The sequence below is a fragment of the Molossus molossus genome, unplaced genomic scaffold, assembly GCF_014108415.1.
Source record: "Molossus molossus isolate mMolMol1 unplaced genomic scaffold, mMolMol1.p scaffold_m16_p_20, whole genome shotgun sequence".
Taxonomy (NCBI): domain Eukaryota; kingdom Metazoa; phylum Chordata; class Mammalia; order Chiroptera; family Molossidae; genus Molossus; species Molossus molossus.
In genome coordinates, this window is record NW_023425356.1 from 54,198,473 (window position 1) to 54,212,621 (window position 14,149).

Genomic DNA, 14,149 nt, shown 5'->3' on the forward strand with positions numbered 1-14,149 from the left:
ATACTCATATCTGATAAAATAGATTTCAAAATGAAGGCCATAACTAGACACAAAGAAGGCCACTACATAATATTGAAAGGATCTATCCAACAGGAAGATAAAACCTTGATAAACATATATGCACTCAATATAGGAGCACCAAAATATATTAAAAATCTTCTGGAGGACTTCAAAGGAGAAATAAACAGTAATACGATCATAGCAGGGGACTTCAACACCCTGCTGACACCACTGGATAGATCCTCTAGACAAGAAATTAGCAAGGAAACAGAGACTCTAAATGAAGCACTAGACCAAATGGATTTAATAGATATCTACAGAGAATTACACCCCAAAACTACAGAATTTACATTGTTCTCAAGTGCACATGGCAGGACACAAACTAAATCTCTACAAGTTCAAGAAGATTGAAATCATATCAAGCATCTTCTCAGATCACAATGGCATGAAACTAGAAATCAATTGCAACAAGAACATGCAAAGACATTTGAACACATGGAAGCTAAAGAGCATGTTATTAAACAATGAATAGGTTACTGAGGAGATCAAGGAAAAAATTAAAAGCTTCCTGGAAACCAATGAAAATGAACACACAACACAAAATCTATGGGATGCAGCAAAAGCAGTTCTGAGAGGGAAGTTCATAGCACTACAGGCCTACCTCAAGAAACAAGAAAAATTTCTAATTGACTGTCTAACCGCACAACTTAAAGAATTAGAAAGCAAACAAAAAGAAAACCTCAGAGCAAGTAGAAGGAAGGAAATAGTAAAGATTAGAGCAGAAATAAATGACATAGAGACCAAAAAAAACAATTCAAAGGATCAATGAAACAAAGAGCTGATTTTTCGAAAAGATAAACAAGATTGATGGACCCTTAGCTAGACTCACCAAGAAACAAAGAGAGACAACCCAAATACACAAAATCAGAAATGAAAGAGAAGTAACAACTGACACCACAGAAATACAAAGGATCGTTAACAACTACCATGAACAACTAACTATATGGCAACAAATTCAACAATCTAAGCAAAATGGACAAATTTCTAGAAACACACAGTCTCCCAAAACTGGAGCGGGAAGAGATAGAAAACTTCAACAGACCAATAACAACTAAGGAAATTGAAGAGCTAATCAAGACTCTCCCAGCAAACAAAAGCCCAGGCCTGGATGGCTTCACAGGGAAGTTTTACCGAACATTCAAAAAAGAACTAACACCCATTCTCCTCAAACTATTTCAAAAAATTCAACAAGAAGGAAGACTTCCAAACTCGTTTTATGAGGCCAGCATAATTCTAATTCCAAAACCAGAAAAAGACACTACAAAGAAAGAAACTACAGTCCAATATCCCTGATGAACATAGATGCCAAAATCCTGAACAAAATAGTAGCAAATCGGATCCACCAATACATCAAAACAATTATTCACCTCGGGGACTTCTGGTCAAGATGGCGGCATAGGTAAACGCAGTATCACGTCCTCCCACAACCACATCCAAGTTACAACTAAACTAAAAAACAACCATCATTCAAAACCGTGAGACGGTGAGACGGGCTGGTCGCGGATAAAAATCAGGAGGACACCTCGGCTGGGAAGGTCCTTCCAGAGCAATGAGGGGTCCCCGTCCCACACCAGGTGCCCCGCTCAGGGTTCCAGTGCCAGGAAGAGAATCCCCATAACTTCTGGCTGGAAAAGCCAACTGGAACTGAGGCTCAGGGAGGCTGAAGTGGCTGGAGCCCCAGGCAGCTCCTTAAAGGGCCCGCACACGAACTTATCAGACTCACTCCCTCTAAGCTTAGAGGGGAGGCAGCTCGAGGGGCACCAGAGACATACAGGGAAGTACTGAGCTGTTTGGCACTGGAGCGAGGGCTGGAGAGGGGGCTTTCTCCGGGACAAACGTGCTGTAAGAGGCCTTTGCTCCTTTGGTGAGCCCTTCCCTGGGGCGGCAGACAGAAGCCACATCTGGGACTCCAGCAACCTGGCTCACACTGGTAGCTCTGCCCTGCTGACTCCCTGAGGCCCCGCCCCGCCCCACACAACTTTAAAGCTCCCCCAAGCTGTTGCCACTTGCTTAACCATAGGATTGGCCTGTCTAGGATCCTGCCTCAGGTTTTTCCTAAATTTTTTCAAACGAGCAGCATCTGGTCTCAGCTAGCCCCATACCTCTCGTTAAGTAATACACAGAAACAAACACAGGGAGGCAGCCAAAATGAGGAGACAAAGAAACAGGTCCCAAATGAAAGAACAGAACAAAACCCCAAGAAAAGAACTAAGCGAAATGGAGATAAGCAACCTAACAGATGCTGAGTTCAAAACACTGCTTATAAGGATGCTCAATGAACTTAGTGAGAACCTCAGTGAACTTGGTGAGGGCCTCAAGAGCATAAAAAAGGACCAGTCAGAAATGATTGATGCACAGTTAGAAATGAAGGAGGCTTTAACTGAAATAAAGAATAATTTACACAGATTCAATAGTCGAGTACGTAAATCCAAGGAAGCAAAAAACGCCCAATCAGAACAGCAAAAAGAAAAAGGAATCCAAAAGAAATGAGGGTAGTGTAAGGAGCCTCTGGGACAACTTCAAGCATACCAACATTCACATCTTGGGGGTGCCAGAAGGAGAAGAGCGAGAACAAGAAATCGAAAACCTGTTTGAAACAATAATGGCAGAAAACTTTCCTAACTTGGTGAAGGAAAGAGACATACAAGTCCAGGAAGCACAGAGAGTCCCAAACAAGATGAACCCCAAGAGGCCCACACCAAGACACATCATCATCAAAATGCAATGGGTTCAAGACAGAGAGAGAATCTTAAAAGCAGCAAGAGAAAGGCAGCTAGTTACCTACAAGGGAGTTCCCATAAGGCTGTCAGCTGATTTCTCAAAAGAAACTTTGCAGGCCAGAAGGGAGTGGCAAGAAATATTCAGAGTGATGAAAAGCAAGAACCTACAACCAAGATTACTCTATCCTGCAAAGCTGTCATTTAGAATCGATGGCCATATAAAGACTTTCCCAGACAAGAAAAAGTTAAATGAGTTCATCACCACCAAACCTTATTATATGAAATGATGAAGGGTCTTTTTTAAATTTATTTTTATTTTTTTTATCCTCACAAAAATGGACATTTTTCCATTTTTTGTTCAGGTAGAGTGAGAGGGAGAGAGAGGAACAGAGAGAGGGAGAGAAACATCGATGTGAAAGGAAAACATCGAGTGGCTGCCACCTGCACGACCGACCAGGGCTGGGGACAAACTGCAACCGAGGTATATGCCCTTAGTGGGAACCAAACCCCGGTCTCTCTGGACCACAGGCCGACGCTCTAACCGCTGAGCCAAACCGGCCAGGGTGATGAAGGGTCTTTTTGAAGAAAAAGATAAAATATATGAATAAACAAAATGGCAATGAATACATATCTATTGACAATGGAATCTACAAACAAAATGAACAGGTAGAACAGAAACATTCTCATAGATACAGAGAACATTTTGTTGGTTGCCAGATGGGAGGGGGGTTAGGGGAATGGTCTCAGCCACAGCAATGAGACAGGAAGAAAAAATAAAAGGGATCCAAATTGGAAAGGAGGAAGTGAAATTGTCATTATTTACAGATGACATGATATTATACATACAAAACCCTAAAGACTCCATCAAAAATCTACTAGACTTAATAAATGAATTTGGCAAAGTAGCAGGATACAAAATTAATGTCAAGAAATCGATGGCATTCTTATACACCAATGATGAACTCACAGAAAGAGAAACTTAAAAAACAATCCCATTTACCATCATGGAAAAAAATTAAGATACCTAGGAATAAACTTAACCAAAGAAGTAAAGGACCTATTTGCAGAAAACTACAGGACATTGAAAAAAGAAATAGTGGAAGATATAAAAAAGTGAACCACATACCTTGTTCATGGATTGGAAGAATTAACATCATTAAAATGTCTATATTACCCAAAGCAATCTATAGATTCAGTGCAATCTCCATCAAAATACCAATGACATATTTCACAGAACTAGAACACAGAACTAGAACAAATACTTTAAAAGTTCATATGGAACCAAAAAAGACCTCGAATAGCCACAACAATCTTGAAAAAGAAGCACAAAGTAGGTGGGATCACAATTCCAGATATCAGGTTATACTACAAAGCGACTGTAATCAAAACAGTACTGGCACAAGAACAGGCATATAGACCAGTGGAACAGAATAAAGAACCCAGAAATGAACCCAAGACACTATGCTCAATTAATATTTGACAAAGGAGGCAAGAGCATACAATGGAGTAGAGACAGCCTCTTTAATAAATTGTGTTGGGAAAATTGGACAGCTACATGCAAAAAAATGAAACTAGACCATCAACTTACACCATACACAAAAATAAACTCAAAATGGTTAAAAGACTTAAATGTGACCCGTGAATCCATAAAAATTCTAGAAGAAAATGTAGGCAACAAAATTTCGGACATCATACGCAGCAGAATTTTCAGACACATCACCTAAGGCAACAGAAACAAAGAAAAAAAGGAACACATGGGACTCAGCAAAAGAAACAACCATCAAAATGGAAAGGCTACCCACTGTATGGGAGAGCATCATTGTCAATGATACATCTGTTAAAGGGTTAATTTCCAAAATATATAGAGTGTTCATACAACTCAACAAAAGGAAGACAAAAAACCCAATTGAAAAATGGGCAGAGGAGCTGAATAGACACCTCTCCAAACAGGACATACAAATGGCCAAGAGACATATGAAGAAATGCTCAACATCAGTAATCATCAGAGAGATGCAAATTAAACAACAATGAGGTATCACCTCACACCTGTCAGAATGGCCGCCATCAACAAATCGTCCAACAACAAGTGTTGGCAAGGGTGTGGAGAAAAGGGGACTCTAGTGCACTGCTGGTGGGAATGCAGACTGGTGCAGCCACTATGAAAAACAATATGGTGTTACCTCAAAACATTAAAAATTGAACTTCCATTTGACCCAGTGATCCCACTTCTAGGAATATACCCTAAGAAGCCTGAAACACCAATCAGGAAGAATATATGTATCCCCATGTTCATAGCAGCACTATTTACAATAGTTAAGATCTGGAAACAGCCCAAGTGTCCATCAGTAGATGAATGGATAAAAAAGCAGTGGTACATATGCACAATGGAGTACTATGCAGCTGTAAGAAAGAAAGATCTCTTTTCCTTCGAGAGACATGGAGGGACCTGGAGAGTATTATCCTAAGGGAAACAAGCCAAGCAGAAAAAGACAAATACCACATGATCTCACTTATCTGTGAAATATAATGAACATGACAGTCTGAGGAATAAGGTAGACCCAGGAATATGGAAGTAGGATACAGACTGAGAACCCTCAGAAGAGGGAGTGGTGGGGGGAGGGAAGAGATAAACCACAGAACTTATATGCATGCACGCATGACCAATGGACATGGACAACAAAGCCCGGGATGGGGCGGGGAGGATGGGGAGGAGGGTGTCAATGGGGTAAAAAGGGGGAAACTTCTGTAACAAAAATAAAATAAAAAATAAAAATAAATAAATTAAAAATAAAATAACAAGCTTGTTTTCATCAGCATTTCGTAGATTACTAGCAAGATGGACATGTTTGCAAAGGGCTTGTCTACTTGAAATCTTTCCTTGAACACCCTCATGAACTTTATGTATTTTTCCAACTGCCCTGGTCTCCTTTTCTCATTGATTTCTGAGAAAACATGATAGAGAATTCAACTGATTTGCCTGGTCCAAATATTGCAAATGTTTTTATTGTTTTATTTTTGCCATTTGACCCTGTATATGGAGATTTTGAGCAGTTGAATGTTTTTCATTTAAAAACATGTGACTTTGTCGTACAAATAAATACTCTGCCCACACCAATATTATAATTGCTCTGGTACTACGGTTTGAAATATGTGACCCCCGACGAATGTACGGAGGTGTACAGAGGCAGCCTGTACACCTTCTGAAATGAAGTCTCAAGCTGTTCACCTAAACTCAACCCCATAAAGTAGCCATACATCAGCGCCTGGACAGGGGACAGACCCTGAAACAGTGCGCGCAGATCAGTCGAAGAGGGCCCCCTGTTGAACAGGCGCTGCCTGTCCTTTTTAGATAGAATTCTGTTGGTTAAGGCCACGGTACCGTGCCGGAACGGCGTCAGCAGGGGACAAGAGAGGGGACAGCGGCCCTGCCCAGAGCCCCAGCGGAAAGACTCACAGGCAGGGACGCAAGTGCCTGCGGCCTGGACGTGCCTCCTGCCGCGTTCGTTCCTGCGCCGCCAGCTGCACTGGCTTAGAAGACGCCCCGGGCGACTGTCAGAAGAGCTCGAGAGCTCCGTGTTGCGAAACCAGAGTGGGTACGTGCGAGGTATCTCGCTGCATCACAATATACCAGAAGAAGAAACAGATACAAACCGTACACTCTTGCAAAGAGCGCAGTCGGACCCGAGGCAGCACGCGGCGGGAAAGACGCCGCAGCGGCGGCTGGCAAAGCCTGCAGGTCCGCGCCGCTGCCCCGACAGGTGGCCCGACGCGCAGGGGCAGGTGTTTCCCCCGCCCAAACCCATCCCTGGGCTCCCTCCCCACCGAGCGGCCCGCCCTCCCACAGGTTTGTCCCCGACGCCGCGCTGCTGGAGACTCCGAGCCGTGCGGTGGTCGCCCCGGGCTGTGCTCGTCTGGGCCACCGCGGGGAGACGGCCGCCCCGGGCCCTCGGGTTTGGGGCTGCGAGCCGGGGATCTGGGCGAGCTCCGAGCGGAGAAGGGGGAACACCGACGGCCTCCGGTAGGCGAGGGAGGCCAAAAGGTTGGGATGGGACGCGGCTGGTTGCAGGGCTGGGGAGGTGAGAGGCAGCCCCCACGGGTAACAGCTGGCAGCGGACCCGCGGGCGAGTTTGGAGGAGGAAGAAAGAGCTTCCCTGACCGGGAATCGAACCCGGGCCGCGGCGGTGAGAGCGCCGAATCCTAACCACTAGACCACCAGGGAGCGCTGGGCACAGGCCCGGGCTGGCACCTTCTGTACACAGCGCCCGTGGACCACCCACTCCGCGGGCCCGGCGCCAGCAGCCCGCTTTCCCGAGTACAGCTGCCCAGCACGCGCCCTCCCCTCTTCCGGCCGCGCGCCCTCAAAATAGAGCTTCCCTCTCCCGCTCGCTCGCAGCTGCGCGCCCTGCGCTGTGGCCCACGGCCCCGTCGCAGGTCCAGGGGCCAGCAGCTCCCACACTCAGGGGCGAGGGGGCGAGGGGGCCCTGGAGCTCCGCAAAATGCCGCTCAGCTGCGCTGGGCCGCAGTCGCCTGGGTCAACTGCTCGGAAGCACGTATGTTCACCACCTACCACCACCGCCGGCCGAGCAGCAGCTTCGGGGACCATGGCCCCCCGACTGGCACAGCGCAAGGAGCCGCGGGCGCCACCGTGCCAGCCGCACGCCGCTGCCCGACCGCCTCTCGCTGCCCCCAGCCCCTCACGTCCCACGTCGGGGCGTCTCCAGCCCCCGCCGCCAAAGGCCTTCTCCACCAGGTGACACTGCCCGCACCGACGGGGAGCTCAACCGCCGCCCACCGTCAGCCGGCAGCTGTGCTCAGGTCGCAGGGGCCGGGGCGCCAGCCACTGCGGGAGGGCAGGTGGACGGCAGCTGGGGTGCAGGGAAGAGGCCCTGGATCGGCTTCCACAGCAGAGGCCTGCGAGAGGGAGGAAAGGGTAGGCGGGGGTCGGAGGGATGTTGGAGAAGCGGCGGAAGCAGTTGGGAACTGGGTGTGGACGCAGGGCGGAGGCGCGGGCAGGGCCCATGTGTTCAACCTGCAATACAGGAGCAAAAGCAGCCCGGCGTCTCCCCGTCGGGGAATCGAACCCCGGTCTCCCGCGTGACAGGCGGGGATACTCACCACTATACTAACGAGGACGACCGCCGGGCCTCCCGCGCGTTCCCATAGGTGGTAACTCCCGCCAGCCCCAGCCCTCAACGTTCTGCCCGGTGCCGGCGCTGCACCGAACCGAGCGAGCCCTCCAGCAAAGCGCCGGGCAGGGGAGCCGAGCCTGTCCCCGACCCGACCCGACCCCCACAGGGGTGGCGCTGATAACTCGAGTGGCTTTGCCTGTGGCTTCCAACGCGGGGCCGCGCGGGGGGAAGAGGCCCGAGCGGGCAAGTGGGCGCACATCGTGACCCCGCCGGGGCGGGCGAGAGGCCGTGGGCGGCCCAGCCGGCCAGTCTGGGGTCCACGCTCCCCGGCGGCCCGCGCGGTCCATCCGCTGGGCAGCCCAACCACCGCCTGCCCCCAGCGGCACCCGGTGGAAGGCACCGGTGTTCTTGTTGGGTCTCAGTCACGTGAGTGGCGACGAGAGGAGACCTGTGGTCAGGATGGCCGAGCGGTCTAAGGCGCTGCGTTCAGGTCGCAGTCTCCCCTGGAGGCGTGGGTTCGAATCCCACTCCTGACAGCTGTTCACCTTTTTGCCCGAGTCCCTGGCGGGACCACACCCATCGCAGCCTTTTCCCACTTTACGGTCGGTTCCTGGCTGACGCCCTTGGGACCTCTGCAAACGCTGGCCTCCACCGTCCACCCTCTGTCCACCGCCCACACCCACCCCCCTCCCTCACCCTAACAGGCAGAAAACCCAGGCACCCAAGGGACTTTGGGTCTCGCCTTGGGGTCGCTGAAGGAACCGCCAGCGCTCAGCTGCTCCCGCCACAGCCGCCTGCGCTACTTGGGATCTAGGCCGGGCCAGGCTTGGTCCAGCTCCTGGCCTCCTATGGTGACACTGACTCTCTCGGCCATCCAAGGCCCGGGATTGGTCAGCCTCGGTGTCCTCGTCCTTCCGCTGGCTCTGTGCTGTGCCCAAGGGTCATAGAAGTGCCTGCAACCTCAGTTTTAGGTCGCCAGTCCGCCTCCTGCTCAAATGGAACAGGTGTCAGTATGAGGCCTGCAGGTCATACAGATGTGCGCATGGGTGGTTCAGTGGTAGAATTCTCGCCTGCCACGCGGGAGGCCCGGGTTCGATTCCCGGCCCATGCAACTCTTTTGACCCTACTGTTCTTCACACCGCACATGACTGGCACCACACACTCCTCTCCACTTACCACTTTTCATCATGCTCCAGCTCTCTCCAACCCCACTCTCCTAAAACCACACCGTGTTGGCACAACCGGGAGCTGGGTGGTAGCCACCCTTAGGACGCGGAGAAATGGTGTTGTCCTGCAAGGTCACAAGCCAACATGGCGCACAAGCTGGTGCGAAATAATTCCAGGGTCTCATCTCAACGCTCACCCTGCGTTCCCCTCATCCCGCTCAGCCAAAAACACTTTCCAAACACTGGCCTGCTCGCTGCTCCACCATTCCCACTGCCACCCGAGCCCAACAGCACCGAGCCCCCAGAACCAACACCAGTTCCACCTCCCCCACCTTCAACACTGCCTGCAGCCCACCACCTCCACCAGCACCACCACGTTGCCCCCTTCCCTCCCCTCCCCACGTTCCACCGGGACACCCCGCTCTCCTTCCCGCACCTCCCGGAATCCTCGGGAGGCTGACCCCTGTTAATGGAGACATTTGGCCTTCCTCCTGCTCCCTTCCTGCAAGGCCACCCGCGGGCACACATGCCTTCGTTCCTCACCCTCACCTACCCACACTCACCCCCAACACGTGGGCAAGCGCAGGAGGAAACTGCCTGCGGAGACGGGGAACTCCCGTGTGCCGACCTCGGGGGAACTTTTACACCAGGGACCGGCTCTGTTGAAACCCAGTCGGTGAGTGGCCGCTGGCAAGTGGGTGCCGCCCGTGCGCTGGCCCTCGGCCTGGGAAGAGAGCGGTGCGTGGACAGACTCTTGCCGAAAGGAGAAAGGGAGGTGGGCGGGAAGAGACCCGGGCGCGCGAGTCACCTGGAGGAGCACCAGCAAAAGACGGGGTGGATACAGGGGTGGGGAGAGAGACCGAGCCCTGGCTAGACGTCACGGTAGGGAGGGCGCGGAGTCAGGTCTCCGTGGTGGGTGTGCGGGGCGCGGGTGCGGAGGGAGCGACGGAGGCGCTCTCCTAACATTCTGGCCACTGTGGAATAGGATGGACAGCGTTGAGGATGCAAGTCCAACACGATGTTGGCAGGAGTCCCCTCTGTCACGCCTCTTTCTCCACCTCCTCCCACCAGCCTGGCTGCTGGGTGTCCCCGACCGGCCTCCCCTATCTCTGCTGTCTGACATCGGCTGCGCCCGACGGTCCATCTCCCCGGACGTCGTGTTCACATTCCCTTCCACACCTCCGCCTCCAGGGCGCCACGGTCTGCGCTCCACTCCCATCCCGCCGGAGAGCCCACGACGCCCCTGGGCCCCCATCATGGGACCATGGGCGATGCAGCTGGACCGGGCTGGACCACGCAGGCGTGGGACAGCCACAGCGGCAGCCGTTGGCAAAAGTCTCCACGCGAGGCGCCGCGCGCTCCAGCAGCTGTCCCGACTTGCAGGTGGAGGTGTCGTTTTCCACGGAACCATCCTCTTCCCGGCACCCCTCCCGAAGGGGTGACCCACCCACCTCGAGGTCCGTCCCCGCGGACGCCCTGATGCTGGAGAGTCCGAGCACGTGCGGTGGCGGCCTCGCCGAACGTGTGCTCGTCACAGCGCCCTCGGGTTGGGGGCTGGGACCGGGGAGTGAGCAGGGCTCCCAAGACAAAGTGGAAACCCCGAAGCTTCCGGTGGGCCGGCGCAGCCGAAAGGTTGGGAAGGTAGGGAGTTGCCTGGCGGGCCTGGGGCCCGGCGTGCAGGAAGCCAGGTTGCACGAACCGGCTGGGGCTGGTGAAGGCAGCGAACTAAAATTGAGGGGGGTGCGACCGCGCTCGGGGCTTATGAAGGGGGAAGAAAGAAAAGGCTTCCCTGACCGGGAATCGAACCCGGGCCGCGGCGGTGAGAGCGCCGAATCCTAACCACTAGACCACCAGGGAGCTCTGCGGTGCACCCGCACCTGGGTCCCTTACATAGAGGCCTCAGGCCGTCCACTGGGCGTTTCCGCGACGCTACTTTCTTTGCCTTTCCAAGAAAAGTTGCCTGTCTCCTCTGCCCACCACGAGCGTGCCTCGCACCCTGCCTGCCCCGAAACATTAGGCGCCTCCTTCTCTCTTCAGGGCCAAGGGCGCAGGGTCCCGCTCCCGCCGCCGCGAGGGGCAAAACAGGAACCTTTGCGTTGGCCGGGAATCGAACCCGGGTCAACTGCTTGGAAGGCAGCTATGCTCACCACTATACCACCAACGCCCGCTGGAGTCTGCGTCCAGAAACTGAGGTCCGGCTGGCTCGGTCGTGGGGAGTCGCAGCCGCCGGTCGACCAGCCCCCGCAGCTACCCTCGTCGCCGGTCCAACTTCCTCTCGGGGACGCTCTCGCTGCCCAGCGGCCCCCGGTTCCTCGGGTTCAACGCCGCTGCGCCCCTGGGCGCGCGTCTCCAGCCCCTGGGTCGCTGAGCCCTCCTCCATCGGGTGCCACTGCCCGCACAGACGGGGCGCTCACCTGTCGCCCACCAGCCGGGACAGCTGTACTTCGCGTGGACAGGAGCCCGATGCGCCAACCACTGTGGGCCGCCGGTGGACAGGAGCTGCTGGCGGGAGGATGCCCTCGCTTGGCGACAGAGGGCCCTGCGGAAGGGTGGGAAAATGGATTGTTGGGGAGCACGCGGCACCAACTGGGGTCTGGGCCTCGACACGGGGCAGGCTGCAGAACAGAGGGATGTGCCAAGGACCAAAAGGCAACGGTACCTCCCCGTCGGGGAATCGAACCCCGGTCTCCCGCGTGACAGGCGGGGATACTCACCACTATACTAACGAGGACAGGTAGCGTGTCGCTTACCCCCGATCACCATGCCCCATGCAGCCCCGGCAAGTCCCTGACTGGACACCAAGCCAACTGTGTGCCTTCCAACAAAGCAGGTGGCAAAAGGGGGCCTGAGATTGACCCGAGCCTATTCCCGCCCTGCCCCCCCCCCGCCCCATGGTGCTGAAAACTGCGAGTGCGCCCTGCCTATGGCCTCCAAAGCAGGCGGCGGGAGGCAGAAGCCCAAGAGGGCAAATGAGGTCACCAGGCGGAGCAGGTGGGCGCGACATGCCCGGTGCAGAGTGGGCAGAGGCCGTGGGTGGCCGAGCCAGGCCAGTCTGCTGTCCTTGCTCCCTGTCAGCCCTGGCGCGCCTTGTCGGTTGGACACCCTGACAGCCTCCAGACTGGAGCGACTTCGGATGGAGAGCACAAGTATTTGTGTTGGGTCTAAACCATACAAGTATTAATGGTGCTGGGCCTGGGTGTCAGGATGGCCGAGCGGTCTAAGGCGCTGCGTTCAGGTCGCAGTCTACCCTGGAGGCGTGGGTTCGAATCCCACTCCTGACAGCTGTCTAACTTTTTGTACAAGTTCCTGACCAGATCGTACCCATTGCAACCTTCTCCTGCCTTACAGTTGGTTCCTGGCTGGCACGCTAGGGACTTCTACAAATGCCGCTCCACCTTCCACTCTCTGTTCACCACCTACACCCACCCTTCCTTCCTGACCCCAAATAGACAGAAAACCCAGGCACCCAAGGGTCTGTGGGTTATGCCTGGGGGTCGCTGAAGGGACCATGGGCACTCAGCTGCTCCCCCCACATGACGCCAGCCCTGCTTAGGATCTGGGCATAGGCCAGGCTTGGTCTGGCTCCTGGCCTGGTCTGGTGACACTGACAGTCTTGTCGTGGCCTGGATGATGGAGAAAATGCAGAATGGGCTGGCCGAGTTCACTTTAGTCCCTCCATCCCTCCATCATCTCTGTGCCGCGCTCTAGAACCTTTGACGTGCCTGGCATCTCTGTTTCAGGTCTTGCCTGTCTCCTGCACAAATGGAACAGGTGGCAAGGCAGGTAGTGACCAGTGACTGAAGCCTATGGAAGTGTCCTATTGATGCATGGGTGGTTCAGTGGTAGAATTCTCGCCTGCCACGCGGGAGGCCCGGGTTCGATTCCCGGCCCATGCAAATCCTTTAGACATTTTGGTCCTACTTTCCCCCTAAGGCACCTGTCCTGCACCTGCGGGCTCCTCCCACCATCACCACCTACACACACTTCTACTTTTGACACAACCCTGGATCCACTGGACCCGGAAGCTGAACCCCACGTCCCAACATCTTGACTACTCAGTCCCTCCTGCGCCCGACACATGCCTTGTCCCTTACCACCTGCACACCTCTTGAGTCACGCCTTTCACTACAGGGAACACCACCATGCACAGCGTACAACTGGCACCCGAGCAACTCTCCATCTTTCACTACATTTCCTAGCTCTCTGGCTGGCTCCAGCAGCACACTCCCAATGTTACACCGTGTTTGCACAACCTGGAGCAGAAATGTGGCCACTCTTAGGCGATGGAGACATAGCATCTTCCTAGGTCAACATGGCGAGAAGATGCAAAATAATTCCACAGTCTCATCTCAATGCACACCCCACATTCCCTTCATCCCACCCAGTCGCAACAGTTTTCAAACACTAGCCCGATACTTCACCACTGAAACCGACTCCCTGGGCCCAGCGCGACCACCACCACCACCACCAGCACCGAGTCCGCCAGGACCACCGCCTCCACCAGTACCACTAGCCGCACCCCTCCCCTGCCCCCACCGCGTTTCACCGGGACAACTCACCCTCCTTCTCTCACCCCCAACACACGGGCCAGCCCGGGAGAGAACGGCCTGCGGTAGCGCGGAACACGAGTGTCCTTGGCATCGGCGACGCGCTCTGTGGAAACCCAGCGCGTGAGTGGGCTGCTGGCCGCGGGTGCTGTTTGCAGGCCCGGCCCTCGGCCTCGGAAGAAAGCAGTGCGTGGACATATGTCAGATCTTGCTGACAGGGACGAGGGAGTTTGGGCGGGAAGGAGATGAAGGCAGGGGAGTCACCTGGAGGAGCCCCGGCAGAAGCGGGGTGGATACGGGGGTGGGAGAGGGACGGAGATCTGGCTAGATGTACACAGTATAGAGGGCGCGGAATGGACGGTAGTAGGAGTCCCTGCACGGTGGGTGTGTGGGGCGCGGGTGCGGAGGGACCGACGGAGGTGCTCTCCTAAATGCTGGCCACTGTGGAATAGAATGGACAGCGTTGAGGATGCAAGTCCAACACCTCGTCGGCAGGAGTCCCCTCTGTCACGCCTCTTTCTCCACCT

General features: G+C 54.2%; 9 non-coding genes across 9 annotated transcripts; 4 read left to right on the top strand and 5 right to left on the bottom strand.

The window, feature by feature from the left end:
- Nucleotides 1–6,927: 6,927 nt before the first annotated feature.
- Nucleotides 6,928–6,999, bottom strand: TRNAE-CUC. The gene has a single exon. It is a non-coding gene; the product is annotated as a tRNA-Glu (tRNA).
- Nucleotides 7,000–7,840: 841 nt separating this feature from the next.
- TRNAD-GUC lies at nt 7,841–7,912 on the bottom strand. Its single transcript has one exon. It is a non-coding gene; the product is annotated as a tRNA-Asp (tRNA).
- Nucleotides 7,913–8,362: 450 nt separating this feature from the next.
- TRNAL-CAG lies at nt 8,363–8,445 on the top strand. Its single transcript has one exon. It is a non-coding gene; the product is annotated as a tRNA-Leu (tRNA).
- Nucleotides 8,446–8,949: 504 nt separating this feature from the next.
- TRNAG-GCC lies at nt 8,950–9,020 on the top strand. Its single transcript has one exon. It is a non-coding gene; the product is annotated as a tRNA-Gly (tRNA).
- A 1,840-nt stretch (nt 9,021–10,860) lies between these two features.
- TRNAE-CUC lies at nt 10,861–10,932 on the bottom strand. Its single transcript has one exon. It is a non-coding gene; the product is annotated as a tRNA-Glu (tRNA).
- Nucleotides 10,933–11,167: 235 nt separating this feature from the next.
- Nucleotides 11,168–11,239, bottom strand: TRNAG-UCC. Its single transcript has one exon. It is a non-coding gene; the product is annotated as a tRNA-Gly (tRNA).
- A 495-nt stretch (nt 11,240–11,734) lies between these two features.
- Nucleotides 11,735–11,806, bottom strand: TRNAD-GUC. Its single transcript has one exon. It is a non-coding gene; the product is annotated as a tRNA-Asp (tRNA).
- A 467-nt stretch (nt 11,807–12,273) lies between these two features.
- On the top strand, nt 12,274–12,356 carry TRNAL-CAG. The gene has a single exon. It is a non-coding gene; the product is annotated as a tRNA-Leu (tRNA).
- Nucleotides 12,357–12,900: 544 nt separating this feature from the next.
- On the top strand, nt 12,901–12,971 carry TRNAG-GCC. Its single transcript has one exon. It is a non-coding gene; the product is annotated as a tRNA-Gly (tRNA).
- The last annotated feature ends 1,178 nt before the right edge of the window (nt 12,972–14,149 follow it).